This window comes from Lactuca serriola, chromosome 1 (genome assembly GCF_051521515.1).
Source record: "Lactuca serriola cultivar US96UC23 chromosome 1, Lser_US96UC23_V15, whole genome shotgun sequence".
Taxonomy (NCBI): Eukaryota; Viridiplantae; Streptophyta; class Magnoliopsida; order Asterales; family Asteraceae; genus Lactuca; species Lactuca serriola.
This window is the reverse complement of record NC_136408.1, coordinates 206,175,018-206,195,682: the sequence shown is the minus strand read 5'-3', so window position 1 is coordinate 206,195,682 and position 20,665 is coordinate 206,175,018. Positions and strand designations below refer to the sequence as shown.

General features: G+C 45.4%; 41 non-coding genes and 13 pseudogenes across 41 annotated transcripts; all 54 read right to left on the bottom strand.

Moving 5' to 3' along the window:
- Positions 1-152: 152 nt before the first annotated feature.
- On the bottom strand, positions 153-265 carry LOC145080337 (5S ribosomal RNA; annotated as a pseudogene).
- Positions 266-702: 437 nt separating this feature from the next.
- LOC145078982 (5S ribosomal RNA) lies at positions 703-821 on the bottom strand. Its single transcript, XR_013694512.1, has one exon. It is a non-coding gene; the product is annotated as a 5S ribosomal RNA (ribosomal RNA).
- Positions 822-1,052: 231 nt separating this feature from the next.
- LOC145074684 (5S ribosomal RNA) lies at positions 1,053-1,171 on the bottom strand. Its single transcript, XR_013691998.1, has one exon. It is a non-coding gene; the product is annotated as a 5S ribosomal RNA (ribosomal RNA).
- A 232-nt stretch (positions 1,172-1,403) lies between these two features.
- Positions 1,404-1,522, bottom strand: LOC145079619 (5S ribosomal RNA; annotated as a pseudogene).
- Positions 1,523-1,757: 235 nt separating this feature from the next.
- Positions 1,758-1,876, bottom strand: LOC145078579 (5S ribosomal RNA). The gene has a single exon (XR_013694119.1). It is a non-coding gene; the product is annotated as a 5S ribosomal RNA (ribosomal RNA).
- A 233-nt stretch (positions 1,877-2,109) lies between these two features.
- Positions 2,110-2,228, bottom strand: LOC145078712 (5S ribosomal RNA). The gene has a single exon (XR_013694247.1). It is a non-coding gene; the product is annotated as a 5S ribosomal RNA (ribosomal RNA).
- Positions 2,229-2,465: 237 nt separating this feature from the next.
- On the bottom strand, positions 2,466-2,584 carry LOC145073520 (5S ribosomal RNA). The gene has a single exon (XR_013691401.1). It is a non-coding gene; the product is annotated as a 5S ribosomal RNA (ribosomal RNA).
- Positions 2,585-2,818: 234 nt separating this feature from the next.
- On the bottom strand, positions 2,819-2,937 carry LOC145074672 (5S ribosomal RNA). The gene has a single exon (XR_013691987.1). It is a non-coding gene; the product is annotated as a 5S ribosomal RNA (ribosomal RNA).
- Positions 2,938-3,178: 241 nt separating this feature from the next.
- On the bottom strand, positions 3,179-3,296 carry LOC145080380 (5S ribosomal RNA; annotated as a pseudogene).
- A 233-nt stretch (positions 3,297-3,529) lies between these two features.
- On the bottom strand, positions 3,530-3,648 carry LOC145078690 (5S ribosomal RNA). Its single transcript, XR_013694225.1, has one exon. It is a non-coding gene; the product is annotated as a 5S ribosomal RNA (ribosomal RNA).
- A 503-nt stretch (positions 3,649-4,151) lies between these two features.
- On the bottom strand, positions 4,152-4,270 carry LOC145074986 (5S ribosomal RNA). The gene has a single exon (XR_013692228.1). It is a non-coding gene; the product is annotated as a 5S ribosomal RNA (ribosomal RNA).
- A 243-nt stretch (positions 4,271-4,513) lies between these two features.
- Positions 4,514-4,632, bottom strand: LOC145073872 (5S ribosomal RNA). Its single transcript, XR_013691573.1, has one exon. It is a non-coding gene; the product is annotated as a 5S ribosomal RNA (ribosomal RNA).
- Positions 4,633-4,864: 232 nt separating this feature from the next.
- Positions 4,865-4,983, bottom strand: LOC145077935 (5S ribosomal RNA). Its single transcript, XR_013693543.1, has one exon. It is a non-coding gene; the product is annotated as a 5S ribosomal RNA (ribosomal RNA).
- A 233-nt stretch (positions 4,984-5,216) lies between these two features.
- Positions 5,217-5,335, bottom strand: LOC145076497 (5S ribosomal RNA). Its single transcript, XR_013692694.1, has one exon. It is a non-coding gene; the product is annotated as a 5S ribosomal RNA (ribosomal RNA).
- Positions 5,336-5,575: 240 nt separating this feature from the next.
- On the bottom strand, positions 5,576-5,697 carry LOC145079227 (5S ribosomal RNA). The gene has a single exon (XR_013694745.1). It is a non-coding gene; the product is annotated as a 5S ribosomal RNA (ribosomal RNA).
- A 231-nt stretch (positions 5,698-5,928) lies between these two features.
- Positions 5,929-6,047, bottom strand: LOC145085741 (5S ribosomal RNA). Its single transcript, XR_013700130.1, has one exon. It is a non-coding gene; the product is annotated as a 5S ribosomal RNA (ribosomal RNA).
- A 235-nt stretch (positions 6,048-6,282) lies between these two features.
- LOC145080125 (5S ribosomal RNA) lies at positions 6,283-6,401 on the bottom strand (annotated as a pseudogene).
- A 238-nt stretch (positions 6,402-6,639) lies between these two features.
- On the bottom strand, positions 6,640-6,752 carry LOC145080464 (5S ribosomal RNA; annotated as a pseudogene).
- Positions 6,753-7,189: 437 nt separating this feature from the next.
- LOC145078951 (5S ribosomal RNA) lies at positions 7,190-7,308 on the bottom strand. Its single transcript, XR_013694482.1, has one exon. It is a non-coding gene; the product is annotated as a 5S ribosomal RNA (ribosomal RNA).
- A 231-nt stretch (positions 7,309-7,539) lies between these two features.
- Positions 7,540-7,658, bottom strand: LOC145074424 (5S ribosomal RNA). The gene has a single exon (XR_013691839.1). It is a non-coding gene; the product is annotated as a 5S ribosomal RNA (ribosomal RNA).
- A 232-nt stretch (positions 7,659-7,890) lies between these two features.
- Positions 7,891-8,009, bottom strand: LOC145079488 (5S ribosomal RNA). The gene has a single exon (XR_013694999.1). It is a non-coding gene; the product is annotated as a 5S ribosomal RNA (ribosomal RNA).
- A 234-nt stretch (positions 8,010-8,243) lies between these two features.
- LOC145078578 (5S ribosomal RNA) lies at positions 8,244-8,362 on the bottom strand. The gene has a single exon (XR_013694118.1). It is a non-coding gene; the product is annotated as a 5S ribosomal RNA (ribosomal RNA).
- A 236-nt stretch (positions 8,363-8,598) lies between these two features.
- On the bottom strand, positions 8,599-8,717 carry LOC145078711 (5S ribosomal RNA). The gene has a single exon (XR_013694246.1). It is a non-coding gene; the product is annotated as a 5S ribosomal RNA (ribosomal RNA).
- A 234-nt stretch (positions 8,718-8,951) lies between these two features.
- Positions 8,952-9,070, bottom strand: LOC145073513 (5S ribosomal RNA). The gene has a single exon (XR_013691400.1). It is a non-coding gene; the product is annotated as a 5S ribosomal RNA (ribosomal RNA).
- A 233-nt stretch (positions 9,071-9,303) lies between these two features.
- Positions 9,304-9,422, bottom strand: LOC145074665 (5S ribosomal RNA). The gene has a single exon (XR_013691984.1). It is a non-coding gene; the product is annotated as a 5S ribosomal RNA (ribosomal RNA).
- A 236-nt stretch (positions 9,423-9,658) lies between these two features.
- Positions 9,659-9,776, bottom strand: LOC145080379 (5S ribosomal RNA; annotated as a pseudogene).
- A 233-nt stretch (positions 9,777-10,009) lies between these two features.
- Positions 10,010-10,128, bottom strand: LOC145077112 (5S ribosomal RNA). Its single transcript, XR_013692961.1, has one exon. It is a non-coding gene; the product is annotated as a 5S ribosomal RNA (ribosomal RNA).
- A 501-nt stretch (positions 10,129-10,629) lies between these two features.
- On the bottom strand, positions 10,630-10,748 carry LOC145073188 (5S ribosomal RNA). Its single transcript, XR_013691286.1, has one exon. It is a non-coding gene; the product is annotated as a 5S ribosomal RNA (ribosomal RNA).
- A 242-nt stretch (positions 10,749-10,990) lies between these two features.
- On the bottom strand, positions 10,991-11,109 carry LOC145085669 (5S ribosomal RNA). The gene has a single exon (XR_013700061.1). It is a non-coding gene; the product is annotated as a 5S ribosomal RNA (ribosomal RNA).
- Positions 11,110-11,342: 233 nt separating this feature from the next.
- LOC145074353 (5S ribosomal RNA) lies at positions 11,343-11,461 on the bottom strand. The gene has a single exon (XR_013691810.1). It is a non-coding gene; the product is annotated as a 5S ribosomal RNA (ribosomal RNA).
- A 232-nt stretch (positions 11,462-11,693) lies between these two features.
- Positions 11,694-11,812, bottom strand: LOC145076493 (5S ribosomal RNA). The gene has a single exon (XR_013692693.1). It is a non-coding gene; the product is annotated as a 5S ribosomal RNA (ribosomal RNA).
- Positions 11,813-12,050: 238 nt separating this feature from the next.
- On the bottom strand, positions 12,051-12,172 carry LOC145079225 (5S ribosomal RNA). Its single transcript, XR_013694744.1, has one exon. It is a non-coding gene; the product is annotated as a 5S ribosomal RNA (ribosomal RNA).
- Positions 12,173-12,403: 231 nt separating this feature from the next.
- Positions 12,404-12,522, bottom strand: LOC145085740 (5S ribosomal RNA). The gene has a single exon (XR_013700129.1). It is a non-coding gene; the product is annotated as a 5S ribosomal RNA (ribosomal RNA).
- Positions 12,523-12,757: 235 nt separating this feature from the next.
- LOC145080124 (5S ribosomal RNA) lies at positions 12,758-12,876 on the bottom strand (annotated as a pseudogene).
- Positions 12,877-13,113: 237 nt separating this feature from the next.
- On the bottom strand, positions 13,114-13,226 carry LOC145080336 (5S ribosomal RNA; annotated as a pseudogene).
- Positions 13,227-13,458: 232 nt separating this feature from the next.
- LOC145073507 (5S ribosomal RNA) lies at positions 13,459-13,577 on the bottom strand. Its single transcript, XR_013691399.1, has one exon. It is a non-coding gene; the product is annotated as a 5S ribosomal RNA (ribosomal RNA).
- A 232-nt stretch (positions 13,578-13,809) lies between these two features.
- LOC145076805 (5S ribosomal RNA) lies at positions 13,810-13,928 on the bottom strand. Its single transcript, XR_013692811.1, has one exon. It is a non-coding gene; the product is annotated as a 5S ribosomal RNA (ribosomal RNA).
- A 240-nt stretch (positions 13,929-14,168) lies between these two features.
- LOC145080377 (5S ribosomal RNA) lies at positions 14,169-14,286 on the bottom strand (annotated as a pseudogene).
- Positions 14,287-14,519: 233 nt separating this feature from the next.
- Positions 14,520-14,638, bottom strand: LOC145078997 (5S ribosomal RNA). The gene has a single exon (XR_013694526.1). It is a non-coding gene; the product is annotated as a 5S ribosomal RNA (ribosomal RNA).
- Positions 14,639-15,130: 492 nt separating this feature from the next.
- Positions 15,131-15,249, bottom strand: LOC145085026 (5S ribosomal RNA). Its single transcript, XR_013699442.1, has one exon. It is a non-coding gene; the product is annotated as a 5S ribosomal RNA (ribosomal RNA).
- A 234-nt stretch (positions 15,250-15,483) lies between these two features.
- Positions 15,484-15,602, bottom strand: LOC145073575 (5S ribosomal RNA). The gene has a single exon (XR_013691436.1). It is a non-coding gene; the product is annotated as a 5S ribosomal RNA (ribosomal RNA).
- A 245-nt stretch (positions 15,603-15,847) lies between these two features.
- Positions 15,848-15,966, bottom strand: LOC145085738 (5S ribosomal RNA). The gene has a single exon (XR_013700127.1). It is a non-coding gene; the product is annotated as a 5S ribosomal RNA (ribosomal RNA).
- Positions 15,967-16,199: 233 nt separating this feature from the next.
- LOC145074346 (5S ribosomal RNA) lies at positions 16,200-16,318 on the bottom strand. The gene has a single exon (XR_013691808.1). It is a non-coding gene; the product is annotated as a 5S ribosomal RNA (ribosomal RNA).
- A 232-nt stretch (positions 16,319-16,550) lies between these two features.
- Positions 16,551-16,669, bottom strand: LOC145076490 (5S ribosomal RNA). Its single transcript, XR_013692692.1, has one exon. It is a non-coding gene; the product is annotated as a 5S ribosomal RNA (ribosomal RNA).
- Positions 16,670-16,908: 239 nt separating this feature from the next.
- LOC145079223 (5S ribosomal RNA) lies at positions 16,909-17,030 on the bottom strand. Its single transcript, XR_013694742.1, has one exon. It is a non-coding gene; the product is annotated as a 5S ribosomal RNA (ribosomal RNA).
- Positions 17,031-17,262: 232 nt separating this feature from the next.
- On the bottom strand, positions 17,263-17,381 carry LOC145085780 (5S ribosomal RNA). Its single transcript, XR_013700169.1, has one exon. It is a non-coding gene; the product is annotated as a 5S ribosomal RNA (ribosomal RNA).
- A 236-nt stretch (positions 17,382-17,617) lies between these two features.
- LOC145080199 (5S ribosomal RNA) lies at positions 17,618-17,736 on the bottom strand (annotated as a pseudogene).
- Positions 17,737-17,975: 239 nt separating this feature from the next.
- On the bottom strand, positions 17,976-18,088 carry LOC145080335 (5S ribosomal RNA; annotated as a pseudogene).
- A 229-nt stretch (positions 18,089-18,317) lies between these two features.
- LOC145079452 (5S ribosomal RNA) lies at positions 18,318-18,461 on the bottom strand (annotated as a pseudogene).
- A 233-nt stretch (positions 18,462-18,694) lies between these two features.
- On the bottom strand, positions 18,695-18,813 carry LOC145078569 (5S ribosomal RNA). The gene has a single exon (XR_013694111.1). It is a non-coding gene; the product is annotated as a 5S ribosomal RNA (ribosomal RNA).
- A 237-nt stretch (positions 18,814-19,050) lies between these two features.
- LOC145080376 (5S ribosomal RNA) lies at positions 19,051-19,168 on the bottom strand (annotated as a pseudogene).
- A 233-nt stretch (positions 19,169-19,401) lies between these two features.
- On the bottom strand, positions 19,402-19,520 carry LOC145079240 (5S ribosomal RNA). The gene has a single exon (XR_013694759.1). It is a non-coding gene; the product is annotated as a 5S ribosomal RNA (ribosomal RNA).
- A 502-nt stretch (positions 19,521-20,022) lies between these two features.
- On the bottom strand, positions 20,023-20,141 carry LOC145074322 (5S ribosomal RNA). The gene has a single exon (XR_013691798.1). It is a non-coding gene; the product is annotated as a 5S ribosomal RNA (ribosomal RNA).
- Positions 20,142-20,386: 245 nt separating this feature from the next.
- On the bottom strand, positions 20,387-20,505 carry LOC145085668 (5S ribosomal RNA). Its single transcript, XR_013700060.1, has one exon. It is a non-coding gene; the product is annotated as a 5S ribosomal RNA (ribosomal RNA).
- Positions 20,506-20,665: the final 160 nt, after the last annotated feature.

The following is a 20,665-nucleotide window of genomic DNA, read 5'->3' as shown; positions in this document are numbered from 1 at the left end:
CCGATCGGCTCCGTTCCAAAACTACGAAAACCATCAACAATGAACCGGAGGGCACCCGAGCATAGAAATAGCAAGAAAGAAAGGAAAAAAACCAAAAAACCGCACGTAAAATGTAAAAAAAAAACGGAAATGGACAAACTAAAAAGGGGGGCGGGGTGCAACACGAGGACTTCTCAGGGGGTCACCCATCCTAGTAATACTCTCGCCCAAGCACGCTTAACTGCAGAGTTCTGATGGGATCCAGTGCATTAGTGCTGGTACACGAAATACTATCCATGTTTATTGCTTTAATGTGTTACAAGACGCAGAACCACCTTTGTTTTGGTACGCGAGGTGTGAGACCTACATGACCGATCGGCTCCGTTCCAAAAATACGAAAACCATCAACCATGAACTTGAGGGCACCCGAGCATAGAAATAGCAAGAAAGAAAGGAAAAAAACCAAAAAACCGTACGTATGATCGCACCCAAAATACTATCCATGTTCATTGCTTTTATGTCTTACAAGACGCAGAACCTCCTTTATTTTGGTACGCGGGGCGTGGGACCCATGTGACCGATCGGCTCCGTTCTAAAGATTCGAAAACCATCAACCATGAACCAGATGGCACCCGAGCATAGAAATAGCAAGAAAGAAAGGAAAAAAACCAAAAAACCACACGTAAAATGTAAAAAAAAAACACAAACGGACAACGAAAAAGGGGGGTGCAACACGAGGACTTCCCAGGGGGTCACGCATTCTAGTACTACTCTCGCCAAAGCACGCTTAACTACGGAGTTCTGATGGGATCCGGTGCATTAGTTCTGGTATGATCGCACATGAAATATTATCCATGTTTATTGCTTTTATGTGTTACAAGACGCAGAATCTCCTTTGTTTTAGTACGCGGGGCGTGAGACTTACGTGACCGATCAACTCCGTTCCGAAAATACGAAAACCATCAACAATGAACCAGAGGGCACCCGAGCATAGAAATAGCAAGAAAGAAAGGAAAAAACCAAAAAAGCGTACGCAAAATGTAAAAAAAAACGCAAACGGACAACGAAAAAGGAGGGTGCATCACGAGGACTTCCCAGGGGGTCACCCATCCTAGTACTACTCTCTCCCTAGCACTCTTAATTGCGGAGTTCAAATGGGATCCGGTGCATTAGTGCTGGTATGATCGCACCCAAAATACTATCCATGTTTATTGTTTTTATGTGTTTCAAGACGCAGAACCTCCTTTGTTTTTGTACGCAGGGTGTGGGATCCACATGACCGATCGGATCCGTTCCAAAAATACGAAAACCGTCAACCATGATCCGGATCGCACCCGAGCATAGAAATAGCAAGAAAGAAAGGAAAAAAAACCAAAAAACCGCACGTAAAATGTAAAAAAAAACGCAAACGGACAACGAAAAAGAGGGTGCAACACGAGCACTTACCAGGGGGTCGCCCATCCTTGTACTACTCTCGCCCAAGCACACTTAACTGCGGAGTTCTGATGGTATTCGGTGCATTAGTGCTGGTATGATCGCACACGAAATACTATCCATGTTTATTGCTTTTATGAGTTACAAGACGCAGAACCTCCTTTGTTTTGGTACGCGGGGCGTGGGACCCACGTGACCGATCGGCTCCGTTCCAAAAAGACGAAAACCATGAACCATGAAACGGAGGGCACCCGAGCATAGAAATAGCAAGAAAGAAAGGAAAAAAAACCAAAAAACCGCACGTAAAATGTAAAAAAAAAAATGAAAACGGACAACGAAAAAGGGGGGTGCTACACGTGGACATCCCAGGGGGTCACCCATTCTAGTACTACTCTCGCCCAAGCACGCTTAACTGCGGAGTTCTGATGGGATCCGGTGTATAAGTGGTGGTATGATCACACCCGAAATAATATCCATGTTTATTGTTTTTATGTTTTACAAGACGCATAACCTCCTTTGTTTTGGTATGCGGAGCGTGGGACCTACGTGACCGATAGGCTCCGTTCCAAAACTACGAAAACTATCAACCATGAACCGGAGGGCACCCGATCATAGAAATAGCAAGAAAGAAAGGAAAAAAACCAAAAAACTGCACGTAAAATGTAAAAAAAACACAAACGGACAAACTAAAAAGGGGGGGTGCAACACAAGGACTTCCCAGGGGGTCACTCATCCTAGTAAAACTCTCGCCCAAGCACGCTTAACTGCAGAGTTCTGATGGGATCCGGTTCATTAGTGCTGGTATGATCGCACCCGAAATAGTATCCATGTTTATTGCTTTTATGTGTTACAAGACGCAGAACCTCCTTTGTTTTGGTATGCGGGGCGTGAGACCTACATGACTGATCGGCTCCGTTCCAAAAATACGAAAACCATCAACCATGAACCGGAGGGCACCCGAGCATAGAAATAGCAAGAAAGAAAGGAAAAAAAAACAAAAAACGTACGTAAAATGTAAAAAAAAAAAAAACGCAAACGGACAACGAAAAAGGAATGTGCATCACGAGGACTTCCCAGGCGGTCACCCATCCTAGTACTACTCTCGCCCAAGCACGCTTAACTGTGGAGTTCCGATGGGATCCGGTGCATTAGTGCTGGTATGATCGCACCCAAAATACTATCCATGTTTATTGCTTTTATGTGTTACAAGACGCAGAACCTCCTTTGTTTTGGTACGCCGGGCGTGGGACCCACGTGACCGATCGGCTCCGTTCCAAAAATACGAAAAACCATCAACCATGACCCAGATGGCACCCGAGCATAGAAATAGCAAGAAAGAAAGGAATAAAAACCAAAAAACCGCACGTAAAATCTAAAAAAAAACACAAACCGACAACGAAAAAGGGGGGCGCAACACGCGGCCTTCCCAGGGGGTCACCCATTCTAGTACTACTCTCGCCAAAGCACGCTTAACTGCGGAGTTCTGATGGGATCCGATGCATTAGTGCAGGTATGATCGCACCCGAAATACTATCCATGTTTATTGTTTTTATATGTTACAAGACGCAAAACCTCCTTTGTTTTGGTACGTTGGGCGTGGGATCCACGTGACCGATCGGCTCCGTTCCAAAAATACGAAAACCATCAACCATGAACTGGAGGGCACCCGAGCATAGAAATAGCAAGAAAGAAAGGAATAAAAACCAAAAAACCGCACGTAAAATGTAAAAAAAAACGCAAACGGACAACGAAAAAGGGGGGGGGGGGGGTGCAACATGAGGACTTCCCAGGGGGTCACCATCCAAGTACTAGTCTTGCCGAAGCACGTTAAACTGCAGAGTTCTGATGGGATCCGGTGCATTGGTGCTGGTATGATCGCACCCGAAATACTATCCATGTTTATTGTTTTTATGTGTTACAAGACGCAGAACCTCCTTTGTTTTGGTACGCGGGGCGTGGGACCCACGTGACCGATCGGCTCCGTTCTAAAAATACGAAAACCATCAACATGAACCAGATGACATCCGAGCATAGAAATAGCAAGAAAGAAAGGAAAAAAACCAAAAAACCGCACGTAAAATGTAAAAAAAAAACGCAAACGGACAACGAAAAAGGGGGGGTGCAACACGAGGACTTCCCTGGGGGTCACCCATTCTAGTACTACTCTCGCGAAAGCACTCTTAACTGCGGAGTTCAAATGGGATCCGGTGCATTATTGCTGGTATGATCGCACCCGAAATACTATCCATGTTTATTGCTTTTATTTGTTACAAGACACAGAACCTACTTTGTTTTGGTACGCTGGGCGTGGGACCCACGTGACCGATCGGCTCCGTTCCAAAAATACGAAAACCATCAACCATGAACCGGAGGGCACCCGAGCATAGAAATAGCAAGAAAGAAAGGAATAAAAACCAAAAAACCGCACGTAAAATGTAAAAAGAAAACGCAAACGGAGTTCTGATGGGATTCGGTGCATTAGTGCTGGTATGATCGCACACGAAATACTATCTATGTTTATTGCTTTTATGTGTTACAAGACGCAGAACCTCCTTTGTTTTGGTACGCGGGGCGTGGGACCCACATGACCGATCGGCTCCGTTCCAAAAATACGAAAACCATGAACCATGAAACGGAGGGCACCTGAGCATAGAAATAGCAAGAAAGAAAGGAAAAAAAACCAAAAAACAGCACGTAAAATGTAAAAAAAAAAAAACGCAAACGGACAACGAAAAAGGGGGGTGCTACACGAGGACTTCCTAGGGGGTCACCCATTCTAGTACTACTCTCGCCCAAGCACGCTTAACTGCGGAGTTCTGATGGGATCCAGTGTATAAGTGCTGGTATGATCACACCTGAAATACTATCCATGTTTATTGCTCTTATGTGTTACAAGAAGCAGAATCTCCTTTGTATTGGTACGCGGAGCGTGGAACCTACGTGGCCGATCGACTCCGTTCCAAAAATACGAAAACCATCAACCATGAACCGGATCGCACCCGAGCATAGAAATGCAAGAAAGAAAGGAAAAAAAAACCAAAAAACCTGCACGTAAAATGTTAAAAAAAAAAAAAAAAACGCAAACGGACAACGAAAAAGGGGGGTGCTACACGAGGACTTCCCAGGGGGTCACCAATTCTAGTACTACTCTCGCCCAAGCACGCTTAACTGCGGAGTTCTGATGGGATCCAGTGTATTAGTGCTGGTATGATCGCACCCGAAATACTATCCATGTTTATTGTTTTTATGTGTTACAAGACGCAGAACCTCCTTTGTTTTGGTACGCTGGGCGTGGGACCCACGTGACCGATCGGCTCCGTTCCAAAAATACGAAAACCATCAACCATGAACCGGAGGGCACCCGAGCATAGAAATAGCAAGAAAGAAAGGAATACAAACCAAAAAACAGCATGTAAAATGTAAACAAAGACGAAACCGGCAACGAAAAAGTGGGGTGCAACATCAGGACTTCCCAGGGGGTCACCTATCCAAGTACTACTCTTGCCCATGCACGTTTAACTGCGGAGTTCTGATGGGATCCGGTGCACTGGTGCTGGTATGATCGCACCCGAAATACTATCCATGTTTATTGTTTTTATGTGTTACAAGACGCAGAACCTCCTTCGTTTTGGTATGCGGAGCGTGGGACCTACGTGACCGATAGGCTCCGTTCCAAAACTACGAAATCCATCAACGATGAACCGGAGGGCACCTGAGCATAGAAATAGCAAGAAAGAAAGGAAAAAACGAAAAAACGGCACGTAAAATGTAAAAAAAAAACGCAAACGGACAAACTAAAAAGGGGGGTGCAACACGCGGACTTCCCAGGGGGTCACCCATCCTAGTAATACTCTCGCCCAAGCACGCTTAACTGCAGAGTTCTGATGGGATCCGGTTCATTAGTGTTGGTATGATCGCACCCGAAATACTATCCATGTTTATTGCTTTTATGTGTTACAAGACGCAGAACCTCCTTTGTTTTGGTACGTGGGGTGTGAGACCTACATGACCGATCGACTCCGTTCCAAAAATACGAAAACCATCAACCATGAATCGGAGGGCACCCGAGCATACAATAGCAAGAAAGAAAGGAAAAAAACCAAAAAACCGTACGTAAAATGTAAAAAAAAAAAAAAAAAACGCAAACGGACAACGAAAAAGGAGTGTGCATCACGAGGACTTCCCAGGGGGTCACCCATCCTAGTACTACTCGTAATGCCCAAGCACGCTTAACTGCGGAGTTCTGATGGGATCCGGTGCATTAGTGCTGGTATGATCGCCCCCAAAATACTATCCATGTTTATTGCTTTTATGTGTTACAGGACGCAGAACCTCCTTTGTTTTGGTACGCTGGGCGTGGGACCCACGTGACCGATTGGCTCCGTTCCAAAAATACGAAAACCATCAACCATGAACCAGATGGCACCCGAGCATAGAAATAGCAAGAAAGAAAGGAAAAAAACCAAAAAAACGCACGTAAAATCTAAAAAAAACGCAAAATTGACAACGAAAAAGGGGGTGCAACACGAGGACTTCCCAGGGGGTCACCAATCCTAGTACTACTCTCGCCAAAGCACGCTTAACTGCGGAGTTCTGATGGGATCCGGTGCATTAGTGCAGGTATGATCGCACCCGAAATACTATCCATTGTTATTGTTTTTATGTGTTACAAGACGCAGAACCTTCTTTGTTTTGGTACGTTGGGCGTGGGACCCACGTGACCGATCGGCTCCATTCCAAAAATACAAACACCATCAACCATGAACCGGAGGGCACCCGAGCATAGAAATAGCAAGAAAGAAAGGAATAAGAACCAAAAAACCGCATGTAAAAACGTAAAAAAAAAACGCAAACGGACAACGAAAAAGGGGGGTGCAACGTGAGGACTTCCCAGGGGGTCACCCATCCAAGTACTACTCTTGCCCAAGCATGCTAAACTGCAAAATTCTGATGGGATCCGGTGCATTGGTGCTGGTATGATCGCACCCGAAATACTATCCATGTTTATTGTTTTTATGTGTTACAAGACGCAGAACCTCCTTTGTTTTGGTATGCGGAGCGTGGGACCTACGCGACCGATCGGCTCCGTTCCAAAACTACGAAAACCATCAACAATGAACCGGAGGGCACCCGAGCATAGAAATAGCAAGAAAGAAAGGAAAAAAAACCAAAAAACCGCACGTAAAATGTAAAAAAAAAACGGAAATGGACAAACTAAAAAGGGGGGGGGTGCAACACGAGGACTTCTCAGGGGGTCACCCATCCTAGTAATACTCTCGCCCAAGCACGCTTAACTGCAGAGTTCTGATGGGATCCAGTGCATTAGTGTTGGTACACGAAATACTATCCATGTTTATTGCTTTAATGTGTTACAAGACGCAGAACCACCTTTGTTTTGGTATGCGAGGTGTGAGACCTACATGACCGATCGGCTCCGTTCCAAAAATACGAAAACCATCAACCATGAACTTGAGGGCACCCGAGCATAGAAATAGCAAGAAAGAAAGGAAAAAAACCAAAAAACCGTACGTATGATCGCACCCAAAATACTATCCATGTTCATTGCTTTTATGTCTTACAAGACGCAGAACCTCCTTTATTTTGGTACGCGGGGCGTGGGACCCATGTGACCGATCGGCTCCGTTCTAAAGATTCGAAAACCATCAACCATGAACCAGATGGCACCCGAGCATAGAAATAGCAAGTAAGAAAGGAAAAAAACCAAAAAACCACACGTAAAATGTAAAAAAAAAACACAAACGGACAACGAAAAAGGGGGGTGCAACACGAGGACTTCCCAGGGGGTCACGCATTCTAGTACTACTCTCGCCAAAGCACGCTTAACTGCGGAGTTCTGATGGGATCCGGTGCATTAGTTCTGGTATGATCGCACATGAAATATTATCCATGTTTATTGCTTTTATGTGTTACAAGACGCAGAATCTCCTTTGTTTTAGTACGCGGGGCGTGAGACTTACGTGACCGATCAACTCCGTTCCGAAAATACGAAAACCATCAACAATGAACCAGAGGGCACCCGAGCATAGAAATAGCAAGAAAGAAAGGAAAAAACCAAAAAACCGTACGCAAAATGTAAAAAAAAACGCAAACGGACAACGAAAAAGGAGGGTGCATCACGAGGACTTCCCAGGGGGTCACCCATCCTAGTACTACTCTCTCCCAAGCACTCTTAATTGCGGAGTTCAAATGGGATCCGGTGCATTAGTGCTGGTATGATCGCACCCAAAATACTATCCATGTTTATTGTTTTTATGTGTTTCAAGACGCAGAACCTCCTTTGTTTTTGTACGCAGGGTGTGGGATCCACATGACCGATCGGCTCCGTTCCAAAAATACGAAAACCGTCAACCATGATCCGGATCGCACCCGAGCATAGAAATAGCAAGAAAGAAAGGAAAAAAAACCAAAAAACCGCACGTAAAATGTAAAAAAAAACGCAAACGGACAACGAAAAAGAGGGTGCAACACGAGCACTTACCAGGGGGTCACCCATCCTTGTACTACTCTCGCCCAAGCACACTTAACTGCGGAGTTCTGATGGTATTCGGTGCATTAGTGCTGGTATGATCGCACACGAAATACTATCCATGTTTATTGCTTTTATGAGTTACAAGACGCAGAACCTCCTTTGTTTTGGTACGCGGGGCGTGGGACCCACGTGACCGATCGGCTCCGTTCCAAAAAGACGAAAACCATGAACCATGAAACGGAGGGCACCCGAGCATAGAAATAGCAAGAAAGAAAGGAAAAAAAACCAAAAAACCGCACGTAAAATGTAAAAAAAAAATGAAAACGGACAACGAAAAAGGGGGGTGCTACACGTGGACATCCCAGGGGGTCACCCATTCTAGTACTACTCTCGCCCAAGCACGCTTAACTGCGGAGTTCTGATGGGATCCGGTGTATAAGTGGTGGTATGATCACACCCGAAATAATATCCATGTTTATTGTTTTTATGTGTTACAAGACGCATAACCTCCTTTGTTTTGGTATGCGGAGCGTGGGACCTACGTGACCGATAGGCTCCGTTCCAAAACTACGAAAACCATCAACCATGAACCGGAGGGCACTCGATCATTGAAATAGCAAGAAAGAAAGGAAAAAAACCAAAAAACTGCACGTAAAATGTAAAAAAAACACAAACGGACAAACTAAAAAGGGGGGGGGGTGCAACACAAGGACTTCCCAGGGGGTCACTCATCCTAGTAAAACTCTCGCCCAAGCACGCTTAACTGCAGAGTTCTGATGGGATCCGGTTCATTAGTGCTGGTATGATCGCACCCGAAATAGTATCCATGTTTATTGCTTTTATGTGTTACAAGACGCAGAACCTCCTTTGTTTTGGTATGCGGGGCGTGAGACCTACATGACTGATCGGCTCCGTTCCAAAAATACGAAAACCATCAACCATGAACCGGAGGGCACCCGGGCATAGAAATAGCAAGAAAGAAAGGAAAAAAAAACAAAAAACGTACGTAAAATGTAAAAAAAAAAACGCAAACGGACAACGAAAAAGGAATGTGCATCACGAGGACTTCCCAGGCGGTCACCCATCCTAGTACTACTCTCGCCCAAGCACGCTTAACTGTGGAGTTCCGATGGGATCCGGTGCATTAGTGCTGGTATGATCGCACCCAAATTACTATCCATGTTTATTGCTTTTATGTGTTACAAGACGCAGAACCTCCTTTGTTTTGGTACGCCGGGCGTGGGACCCACGTGACCGATCGGCTCCGTTCCAAAAATACGAAAACCATCAACCATGAACCAGATGGCACCCGAGCATAGAAATAGCAAGAAAGAAAGGAATAAAAACCAAAAAACCGCACGTAAAATCTAAAAAAAAACACAAACCGACAACGAAAAAGGGGGGCGCAACACGCGGCCTTCCCAGGGGGTCACCCATTCTAGTACTACTCTCGCCAAAGCACGCTTAACTGCGGAGTTCTGATGGGATCCGATGCATTAGTGCAGGTATGATCGCACCCGAAATACTATCCATGTTTATTGTTTTTATGTGTTACAAGACGCAAAACCTCCTTTGTTTTGGTACGTTGGGCGTGGGATCCACGTGACCGATCGGCTCCGTTCCAAAAATACGAAAACCATCAACCATGAACCGGAGGGCACCCGAGCATAGAAATAGCAAGAAAGAAAGGAATAAAAACCAAAAAACCGCACGTAAAATGTAAAAAAAAACGCAAACGGACAACGAAAAAGGGGGGGGGTGCAACATGAGGACTTCCCAGGGGGTCACCATCCAAGTACTAGTCTTGCCGAAGCACGTTAAACTGCAGAGTTCTGATGGGATCCGGTGCATTGGTGCTGGTATGATCGCACCCGAAATACTATCCATGTTTATTGTTTTTATGTGTTACAAGACGCAGAACCTCCTTTGTTTTGGTACGCGGGGCGTGGGACCCACGTGACCGATCGGCTCCGTTCTAAAAATACGAAAACCATCAACATGAACCAGATGACATCCGAGCATAGAAATAGCAAGAAAGAAAGGAAAAAAACCAAAAAACCGCACGTAAAATGTAAAAAAAAAACGCAAACGGACAACGAAAAAGGGGGGGTGCAACACGAGGACTTCCCAGGGGGTCACCCATTCTAGTACTACTCTCGCGAAAGCACTCTTAACTGCGGAGTTCAAATGGGATCCGGTGCATTATTGCTGGTATGATCGCACCCGAAATACTATCCATGTTTATTGCTTTTATTTGTTACAAGACACAGAACCTACTTTGTTTTGGTACGCTGGGCGTGGGACCCACGTGACCGATCGACTCCGTTCCAAAAATACGAAAACCATCAACCATGAACCGGAGGGCACCCGAGCATAGAAATAGCAAGAAAGAAAGGAATAAAAACCAAAAAACCGCACGTAAAATGTAAAAAGAAAACGCAAACGGAGTTCTGATGGGATTCGGTGCATTAGTGCTGGTATGATCGCACACGAAATACTATCTATGTTTATTGCTTTTATGTGTTACAAGACGCAGAACCTCCTTTGTTTTGGTACGCGGGGCGTGGGACCCACATGACCGATCGGCTCCGTTCCAAAAATACGAAAACCATGAACCATGAAACGGAGGGCACCTGAGCATAGAAATAGCAAGAAAGAAAGGAAAAAAAACCAAAAAACAGCACGTAAAATGTAAAAAAAAAAACGCAAACGGACAACGAAAAAGGGGGGTGCTACACGAGGACTTCCCAGGGGGTCACCCATTCTAGTACTACTCTCGCCCAAGCACGCTTAACTGCGGAGTTCTGATGGGATCCAGTGTATAAGTGCTGGTATGATCACACCTGAAATACTATCCATGTTTATTGCTCTTATGTGTTACAAGACGCAGAATCTCCTTTGTATTGGTACGCGGAGCGTGGAACCTACGTGGCCGATCGACTCCGTTCCAAAAATACGAAAACCATCAACCATGAACCGGATCGCACCCGAGCATAGAAATGCAAGAAAGAAAGGAAAAAAAAAACCAAAAAACCTGCACGTAAAATGTAAAAAAAAAAAAAAAACGCAAACGGACAACGAAAAAGGGGGGTGCTACACGAGGACTTCCCAGGGGGTCACCAATTCTAGTACTACTCTCGCCCAAGCACGCTTAACTGCGGAGTTCTGATGGGATCCGGTGCATTAGTGCTGGTATGATCGCACCCGAAATACTATCCATGTTTATTGTTTTTATGTGTTACAAGACGCAGAACCTCCTTTGTTTTGGTACGCTGGGCGTGGGACCCACGTGACCGATCGGCTCCGTTCCAAAAATACGAAAACCATCAACCATGAACCGGAGGGCACCCGAGCATAGAAATAGCAAGAAAGAAAGGAATACAAACCAAAAAACAGCATGTAAAATGTAAACAAAGACGAAAACGGACAACGAAAAAGTGGGGTGCAACATCAGGACTTCCCAGGGGGTCACCCATCCAAGTACTACTCTTGCCCATGCACGTTTAACTGCGGAGTTCTGATGGGATCCGGTGCACTGGTGCTGGTATGATCGCACCCGAAATACTATCCATGTTTATTGTTTTTATGTGTTACAAGACGCAGAACCTCCTTCGTTTTGGTATGCGGAGCGTGGGACCTACGTGACCGATAGGCTCCGTTCCAAAACTACGAAATCCATCAACCATGAACCGGAGGGCACCTGAGCATAGAAATAGCAAGAAAGAAAGGAAAAAACGAAAAAACGGCACGTAAAATGTAAAAAAAAACGCAAACGGACAAACTAAAAAGGGGGGTGCAACACGCGGACTTCCCAGGGGGTCACCCATCCTAGTAATACTCTCGCCCAAGCACGCTTAACTGCAGAGTTCTGATGGGATCCGGTTCATTAGTGTTGGTATGATCGCACCCGAAATACTATCCATGTTTATTGCTTTTATGTGTTACAAGACGCAGAACCTCCTTTGTTTTGGTACGTGGGGTGTGAGACCTACATGACCGATCGACTCCGTTCCAAAAATACGAAAACCATCAACCATGAATCGGAGGGCACCCGAGCATACAATAGCAAGAAAGAAAGGAAAAAAACCAAAAAACCGTACGTAAAATGTAAAAAAAAAAAAAAAACGCAAACGGACAACGAAAAAGGAGTGTGCATCACGAGGACTTCCCAGGGGGTCACCCATCCTAGTACTACTCGTAATGCCCAAGCACGCTTAACTGCGGAGTTCTGATGGGATCCGGTGCATTAGTGCTGGTATGATCGCCCCCAAAATACTATCCATGTTTATTGCTTTTATGTGTTACAGGACGCAGAACCTCCTTTGTTTTGGTACGCGGGGCGTGGGACCCACGTGACCGATCGGCTCCGTTCCAAAAATACGGAAACCATCAACCATGAACCAGATGGCACCCGAGCATAGAAATAGCAAGAAAGAAAGGAAAAAAACCAAAAAAACGCACGTAAAATCTAAAAAAAACGCAAAATTGACAACGAAAAAGGGGGTGCAACACGAGGACTTCCCAGGGGGTCACCAATCCTAGTACTACTCTCGCCAAAGCACGCTTAACTGCGGAGTTCTGATGGGATCCGGTGCATTAGTGCAGGTATGATCGCACCCGAAATACTATCCATTGTTATTGTTTTTATGTGTTACAAGACGCAGAACCTTCTTTGTTTTGGTACGTTGGGCGTGGGACCCACGTGACCGATCGGCTCCATTCCAAAAATACAAACACCATCAACCATGAACCGGAGGGCACCCGAGCATAGAAATAGCAAGAAAGAAAGGAATAAAAACCAAAAAACCGCATGTAAAAACGTAAAAAAAAAACGCAAACGGACAACGAAAAAGGGGGGTGCAACGTGAGGACTTCCCAGGGGGTCACCCATCCAAGTACTACTCTTGCCCAAGCATGCTAAACTGCAAAATTCTGATGGGATCCGGTGCATTGGTGCTGGTATGATCGCACCCGAAATACTATCCATGTTTATTGTTTTTATGTGTTACAAGACGCAGAACCTCCTTTGTTTTGGTATGCGGAGCGTGGGACCTACGCGACCGATCGGCTCCGTTCCAAAACTACGAAAACCATCAACAATGAACCGGAGGGCACCCGAGCATAGAAATAGCAAGAAAGAAAGGAAAAAAACCAAAAAACCGCACGTAAAATGTACAAAAAAACGGAAATGGACAAACTAAAAAGGGGGGGGGGTGCAACACGAGGACTTCTCAGGGGGTCACCCATCCTAGTAATACTCTCGCCCAAGCACGCTTAACTGCAGAGTTCTGATGGGATCCAGTGCATTAGTGCTGGTACACGAAATACTATCCATGTTTATTGCTTTAATGTATTACAAGACGCAGAACCACCTTTGTTTTGGTACGCGAGGTGTGAGACCTACATGACCGATCGGCTCCGTTCCAAAAATACGAAAACCATCAACCATGAACCGGAGGGCACCCGGGCATAGAAATAGCAAGAAAGAAAGGAAAAAAAACAAAAAACGTACGTAAAATGTAAAAAAAAAAAACGCAAACGGACAACGAAAAAGGAATGTGCATCACGAGGACTTCCCAGGCGGTCACCCATCCTAGTACTACTCTCGCCCAAGCACGCTTAACTGTGGAGTTCCGATGGGATCCGGTGCATTAGTGCTGGTATGATCGCACCCAAAATACTATCCATGTTTATTGCTTTCATGTGTTACAAGACGCAGAACCTCCTTTGTTTTGGTACGCCGGGCGTGGGACCCACGTGACCGATCGGCTCCGTTCCAAAAATACGAAAACCATCAACCATGAACCAGATGGCACCCGAGCATAGAAATAGCAAGAAAGAAAGGAATAAAAACCAAAAAACCGCACGTAAAATCTAAAAAAAACACAAACCGACAACGAAAAAGGGGGGCGCAACACGCGGCCTTCCCAGGGGGTCACCCATTCTAGTACTACTCTCGCCAAAGCACGCTTAACTGCGGAGTTCTGATGGGATCCGATGCATTAGTGCAGGTATGATCGCCCCCGAAATACTATCCATGTTTATTGTTTTTATGTGTTACAAGACGCAAAACCTCCTTTGTTTTGGTACGTTGGGCGTGGGATCCACGTGACCGATCGGCTCCGTTCCAAAAATACGAAAACCATCAACCATGAACCGGAGGGCACCCGAGCATAGAAATAGCAAGAAAGAAAGGAATAAAAACCAAAAAACCGCACGTAAAATGTAAAAAAAAACGCAAACGGACAACGAAAAAGGGGGGGGGGGGGTGCAACATGAGGACTTCCCAGGGGGTCACCATCCAAGTACTAGTCTTGCCGAAGCACGTTAAACTGCAGAGTTCTGATGGGATCCGGTGCATTGGTGCTGGTATGATCGCACCCGAAATACTATCCATGTTTATTGTTTTTATGTGTTACAAAACGCAGAACCTCCTTTGTTTTGGTACGCGGGGCGTGGGACCCACGTGACCGATCGGCTCCGTTCTAAAAATACGAAAACCATCAACATGAACCAGATGACATCCGAGCATAGAAATAGCAAGAAAGAAAGGAAAAAAACCAAAAAACCGCACGTAAAATGTAAAAAAAAAACGCAAACGGACAACGAAAAAGGGGGGGTGCAACACGAGGACTTCCCAGGGGGTCACCCATTCTAGTACTACTCTCGCGAAAGCACTCTTAACTGCGGAGTTCAAATGGGATCCGCTGCATTATTGCTGGTATGATCGCACCCGAAATACTATCCATGTTTATTGCTTTTATTTGTTACAAGACACAGAACCTACTTTGTTTTGGTACGCTGGGCGTGGGACCCACGTGACCGATCGGCTCCGTTCCAAAAATACGAAAACCATCAACCATGAACCCGAGCATAGAAATAGCAAGAAAGAAAGGAATAAAAACCAAAAAACCGCACGTAAAATGTAAAAAGAAAACGCAAACGGAGTTCTGATGGGATTCGGTGCATTAGTGCTGGTATGATCGCACACGAAATACTATCTATGTTTATTGCTTTTATGTGTTACAAGACGCAGAACCTCCTTTGTTTTGGTACGCGGGGCGTGGGACCCACATGACCGATCGGCTCCGTTCCAAAAATACGAAAACCATGAACCATGAAACAGAGGGCACCTGATCATAGAAATAGCAAGAAAGAAAGGAAAAAAAACCAAAAAACAGCACGTAAAATGTAAAAAAAAAAAACGCAAACGGACAACGAAAAAGGGGGGTGCTACACGAGGACTTCCCAGGGGGTCACCCATTCTAGTACTACTCTCGCCCAAGCACGCTTAACTGCGGAGTTCTGATGGGATCCGGTGCATTAGTGCAGGTATGATCGCACCCGAAATACTATCCATTGTTATTGTTTTTATGTGTTACAAGACGCAGAACCTTCTTTGTTTTGGTACGTTGGGCGTGGGACCCACATGACCGATCGGCTCCGTTCCAAAAATACGAAAACCATGAACCATGAAACGGAGAGCACCTGAGCATAGAAATAGCAAGAAAGAAAGGAAAAAAAACCAAAAAACAGCACGTAAAATGTAAAAAAAAAATGCAAACGGACAACGAAAAAGGAGGGTGCTACACGAGGACTTCCCAGGGGGTCACCCATTCTAGTACTACTCTCGCCCAAGCACGCTTAACTGCGGAGTTCTGATGGGATCCAGTGTATAAGTGCTGGTATGATCACACCTGAAATACTATCCATGTTTATTGCTCTTATGTGTTACAAGACGCAGAATCTCCTTTGTATTGGTACGTGGAGCGTGGAACCTACGTGGCCGATCGACTCCGTTCCAAAAATACGAAAACCATCAACCATGAACCGGATCGCACCCGAGCATAGAAATGCAAGAAAGAAAGGAAAAAAAAAACCAAAAAACCTGCACGTAAAATGTAAAAAAAAAAAAAAAAAAACGCAAACGGACAACGAAAAAGGAGGGTGCTACACGAGGACTTCCCAGGGGGTCACCAATTCTAGTACTACTCTCGCCCAAGCACGCTTAACTGCGGAGTTCTGATGGGATCCGGTGCATTAGTGCTGGTATGATCGCACCCGAAATACTATCCATGTTTATTGTTTTTATGTGTTACAAGACGCAGAACCTCCTTTGTTTTGGTACGCTGGGCGTGGGACCCACGTGACCGATCGGCTCCGTTCCAAAAATACGAAAACCATCAACCATGAACCGGAGGGCACCCGAGCATAGAAATAGCAAGAAAGAAAGGAATACAAACCAAAAAACAGCATGTAAAATGTAAACAAAGACGAAAACGGACAACGAAAAAGTGGGGTGCAACATCAGGACTTCCCAGGGGGTCACCCATCCAAGTACTACTCTTGCCCATGCACGTTTAACTGCGGAGTTCTGATGGGATCCGGTGCACTGGTGCTGGTATGATCGCACCCGAAATACTATCCATGTTTATTGTTTTTATGTGTTACAAGACGCAGAACCTCCTTCGTTTTGGTATGCGGAGCGTGGGACCTACGTGACCGATAGGCTCCGTTCCAAAACTACGAAATCCATCAACCATGAACCGGAGGGCACCTGAGCATAGAAATAGCAAGAAAGAAAGGAAAAAACGAAAAAACGGCACGTAAAATGTAAAAAAAAACGCAAACGGACAAACTAAAAAGGGGGGTGCAACACGCGGACTTCCCAGGGGGTCACCCATCCTAGTAATACTCTCGCCCAAGCACGCTTAACTGCAGAGTTCTGATGGGATCCGGTTCATTAGTGTTGGTATGATCGCACCCGAAATACTATCCATGTTTATTGCTTTTATGTGTTACAAGACGCAGAACCTCCTTTGTTTTGGTACGTGGGGTGTGAGACCTACATGACCGATCGACTCCGTTCCAAAAATACGAAAACCATCAACCATGAATCGGAGGGCACCCGAGCATACAATAGCAAGAAAGAAAGGAAAAAAACCAAAAAACCGTACGTAAAATGTAAAAAAAAAAAAAAAAACGCAAACGGACAACGAAAAAGGAGTGTGCATCACGAGGACTTCCCAGGGGGTCACCCATCCTAGTACTACTCGTAATGCCCAAGCACGCTTAACTGCGGAGTTCTGATGGGATCCGGTGCATTAGTGCTGGTATGATCGCCCCCAAAATACTATCCATGTTTATTGCTTTTATGTGTTACAGGACGCAGAACCTCCTTTGTTTTGGTACGCGGGGCGTGGGACCCACGTGACCGATCGGCTCCGTTCCAAAAATACGGAAACCATCAACCATGAACCAGATGGCACCCGAGCATAGAAATAGCAAGAAAGAAAGGAAAAAAACCAAAAAAACGCACGTAAAATCTAAAAAAAAACGCAAAATTGACAACGAAAAAGGGGGTGCAACACGAGGACTTCCCAGGGGGTCACCAATCCTAGTACTACTCTCGCCAAAGCACGCTTAACTACGGAGTTCTGATGGGATCCGGTGCATTAGTGCAGGTATGATCGCACCCGAAATATTATCCATTGTTATTGTTTTTATGTGTTACAAGACGCAGAACCTTCTTTGTTTTGGTACGTTGGGCGTGGGACCCACGTGACCGATCGGCTCCATTCCAAAAATACAAACACCATCAACCATGAACCGGAGGGCACCCGAGCATAGAAATAGCAAGAAAGAAAGGAATAAAAACCAAAAAACCGCATGTAAAAACGTAAAAAAAAAACGCAAACGGACAACGAAAAAGGGGGGGTGCAACGTGAGGACTTCCCAGGGGGTCACCCATCAAAGTACTACTCTTGCCCAAGCATGCTAAACTGCAAAATTCTGATGGGATCCGGTGCATTGGTGCTGGTATGATCGCACCCGAAATACTATCCATGTTTATTGATTTTATGTGTTACAAGACGCAGAACCTCCTTTGTTTTGGTATGCGGAGCGTGGGACCTACGCGACCGATCGGCTCCGTTCCAAAACTACGAAAACCATCAACAATGAACCGGAGGGCACCCGAGCATAGAAATAGCAAGAAAGAAAGGAAAAAAACCAAACAACCGCACGTAAAATGTAAAAAAAAAACGGAAATGGACAAACTAAAAAGGGGGGGGGGGTGCAACACGAGGACTTCTCAGGGGGTCACCCATCCTAGTAATACTCTCGCCCAAGCACGCTTAACTGCAGAGTTCTGATGGGATCCAGTGCATTAGTGCTGGTACACGAAATACTATCCATGTTTATTGCTTTAATGTATTACAAGACGCAGAACCACCTTTGTTTTGGTACGCGAGGTGTGAGACCTACATGACCGATCGGCTCCGTTCCAAAAATACGAAAACCATCAACCATGAACCGGAGGGCACCCGGGCATAGAAATAGCAAGAAAGAAAGGAAAAAAAACAAAAAACGTACGTAAAATGTAAAAAAAAACGCAAACGGACAACGAAAAAGGAATGTGCATCACGAGGACTTCCCAGGCGGTCACCCATCCTAGTACTACTCTCGCCCACCCATCCTAGTACTACTCTCGCCCAAGCACGCTTAACTGTGGAGTTCCGATGGGATCCGGTGCATTAGTGCTGGTATGATCGCACCCAAAATACTATCCATGTTTATTGCTTTTATGTGTTACAAGACGCAGAACCTCCTTTGTTTTGGTACGCCGGGCGTGGGACCCACGTGACCGATCGGCTCCGTTCCAAAAATACGAAAACCATCAACCATGAACCAGATGGCACCCGAGCATAGAAATAGCATGAAAGAAAGGAATAAAAACCAAAAAACCGCACGTAAAATCTAAAAAAAAACACAAACCGACAACGAAAAAGGGGGGCGCAACACGCGGCCTTCCCAGGGGGTCACCCATTCTAGTACTACTCTCGCCAAAGCACACTTAACTGCGGAGTTCTGATGGGATCCGATGCATTAGTGCAGGTATGATCGCCCCCGAAATACTATCCATGTTTATTGTTTTTATGTGTTACAAGACGCAAAACCTCCTTTGTTTTGGTACGTTGGGCGTGGGATCCACGTGACCGATCGGCTCCGTTCCAAAAATACGAAAACCATCAACCATGAACCGGAGGGCACCCGAGCATAGAAATAGCAAGAAAGAAAGGAATAAAAACCAAAAAACCGCACGTAAAATGTAAAAAAAAACGCAAACGGACAACGAAAAAGGGGGGGGGGTGCAACATGAGGACTTCCCAGGGGGTCACCATCCAAGTACTAGTCTTGCCGAAGCACGTTAAACTGCAGAGTTCTGATGGGATCCGGTGCATTGGTGCTGGTATGATCGCACCCGAAATACTATCCATGTTTATTGTTTTTATGTGTTACAAGACGCAGAACCTCCTTTGTTTTGGTACGCGGGGCGTGGGACCCACGTGACCGATCGGCTCCGTTCTAAAAATAAGAAAACCATCAACATGAACCAGATGACATCCGAGCATAGAAATAGCAAGAAAGAAAGGAAAAAGACCAAAAAACCGCACGTAAAATGTAAAAAAAAAACGCAAACGGACAACGAAAAAGGGGGGGTGCAACACGAGGACTTCCCAGGGGGTCACCCATTCTAGTACTACTCTCGCGAAAGCACTCTTAACTGCGGAGTTCAAATGGGATCCGCAGCATTATTGCTGGTATGATCGCACCCGAAATACTATCCATGTTTATTGCTTTTATTTGTTACAAGACACAGAACCTACTTTGTTTTGGTACGCTGGGCGTGGGACCCACGTGACCGATCGGCTCCGTTCCAAAAATACGAAAACCATCAACCATGAACCGGAGGGCACCCGAGCATAGAAATAGCAAGAAAGAAAGGAATAAAAACCAAAAAACCGCACGTAAAATGTAAAAAGAAAACGCAAACGGAGTTCTGATGGGATTCGGTGCATTAGTGCTGGTATGATCGCACACGAAATACTATCTATGTTTATTGCTTTTATGTGTTACAAGACGCAGAACCTCCTTTGTTTTGGTACGCGGGGCGTGGGACCCACATGACCGATCGGCTCCGTTCCAAAAATACGAAAACCATGAACCATGAAACAGAGGGCACCTGAGCATAGAAATAGCAAGAAAGAAAGGAAAAAAAACCAAAAAACAGCACGTAAAATGTAAAAAAAAAAAACGCAAACGGACAACGAAAAAGGGGGGTGCTACACGAGGACTTCCCAGGGGGTCACCCATTCTAGTACTACTCTCGCCCAAGCACGTTTAACTGCGGAGTTCTGATGGGATCCAGTGTATAAGTGCTGGTATGATCACACCTGAAATACTATCCATGTTTATTGCTCTTATGTGTTACAAGACGCAGAATCTCCTTTGTATTGGTACGCGGAGCGTGGAACCTACGTGGCCGATCGACTCCGTTCCAAAAATACGAAAACCATCAACCATGAACCGGATCGCACCCGAGCATAGAAATGCAAGAAAGAAAGGAAAAAAAAAACCAAAAAACCTGCACGTAAAATGTAAAAAAAAAAAAAAAAAAACGCAAACGGACAACGAAAAAGGGGGGTGCTACACGAGGACTTCCCAGGGGGTCACCAATTCTAGTACTACTCTCGCCCAAGCACGCTTAACTGCGGAGTTCTGATGGGATCCGGTGCATTAGTGCTGGTATGATCGCACCCGAAATACTATCGATGTTTATTGTTTTTATGTGTTACAAGACGCAGAACCTCCTTTGTTTTGGTACGCTGGGCGTGGGACCCACGTGACCGATCGGCTCCGTTCCAAAAATACGAAAACCATCAACCATGAACCGGAGGGCACCCGAGCATAGAAATAGCA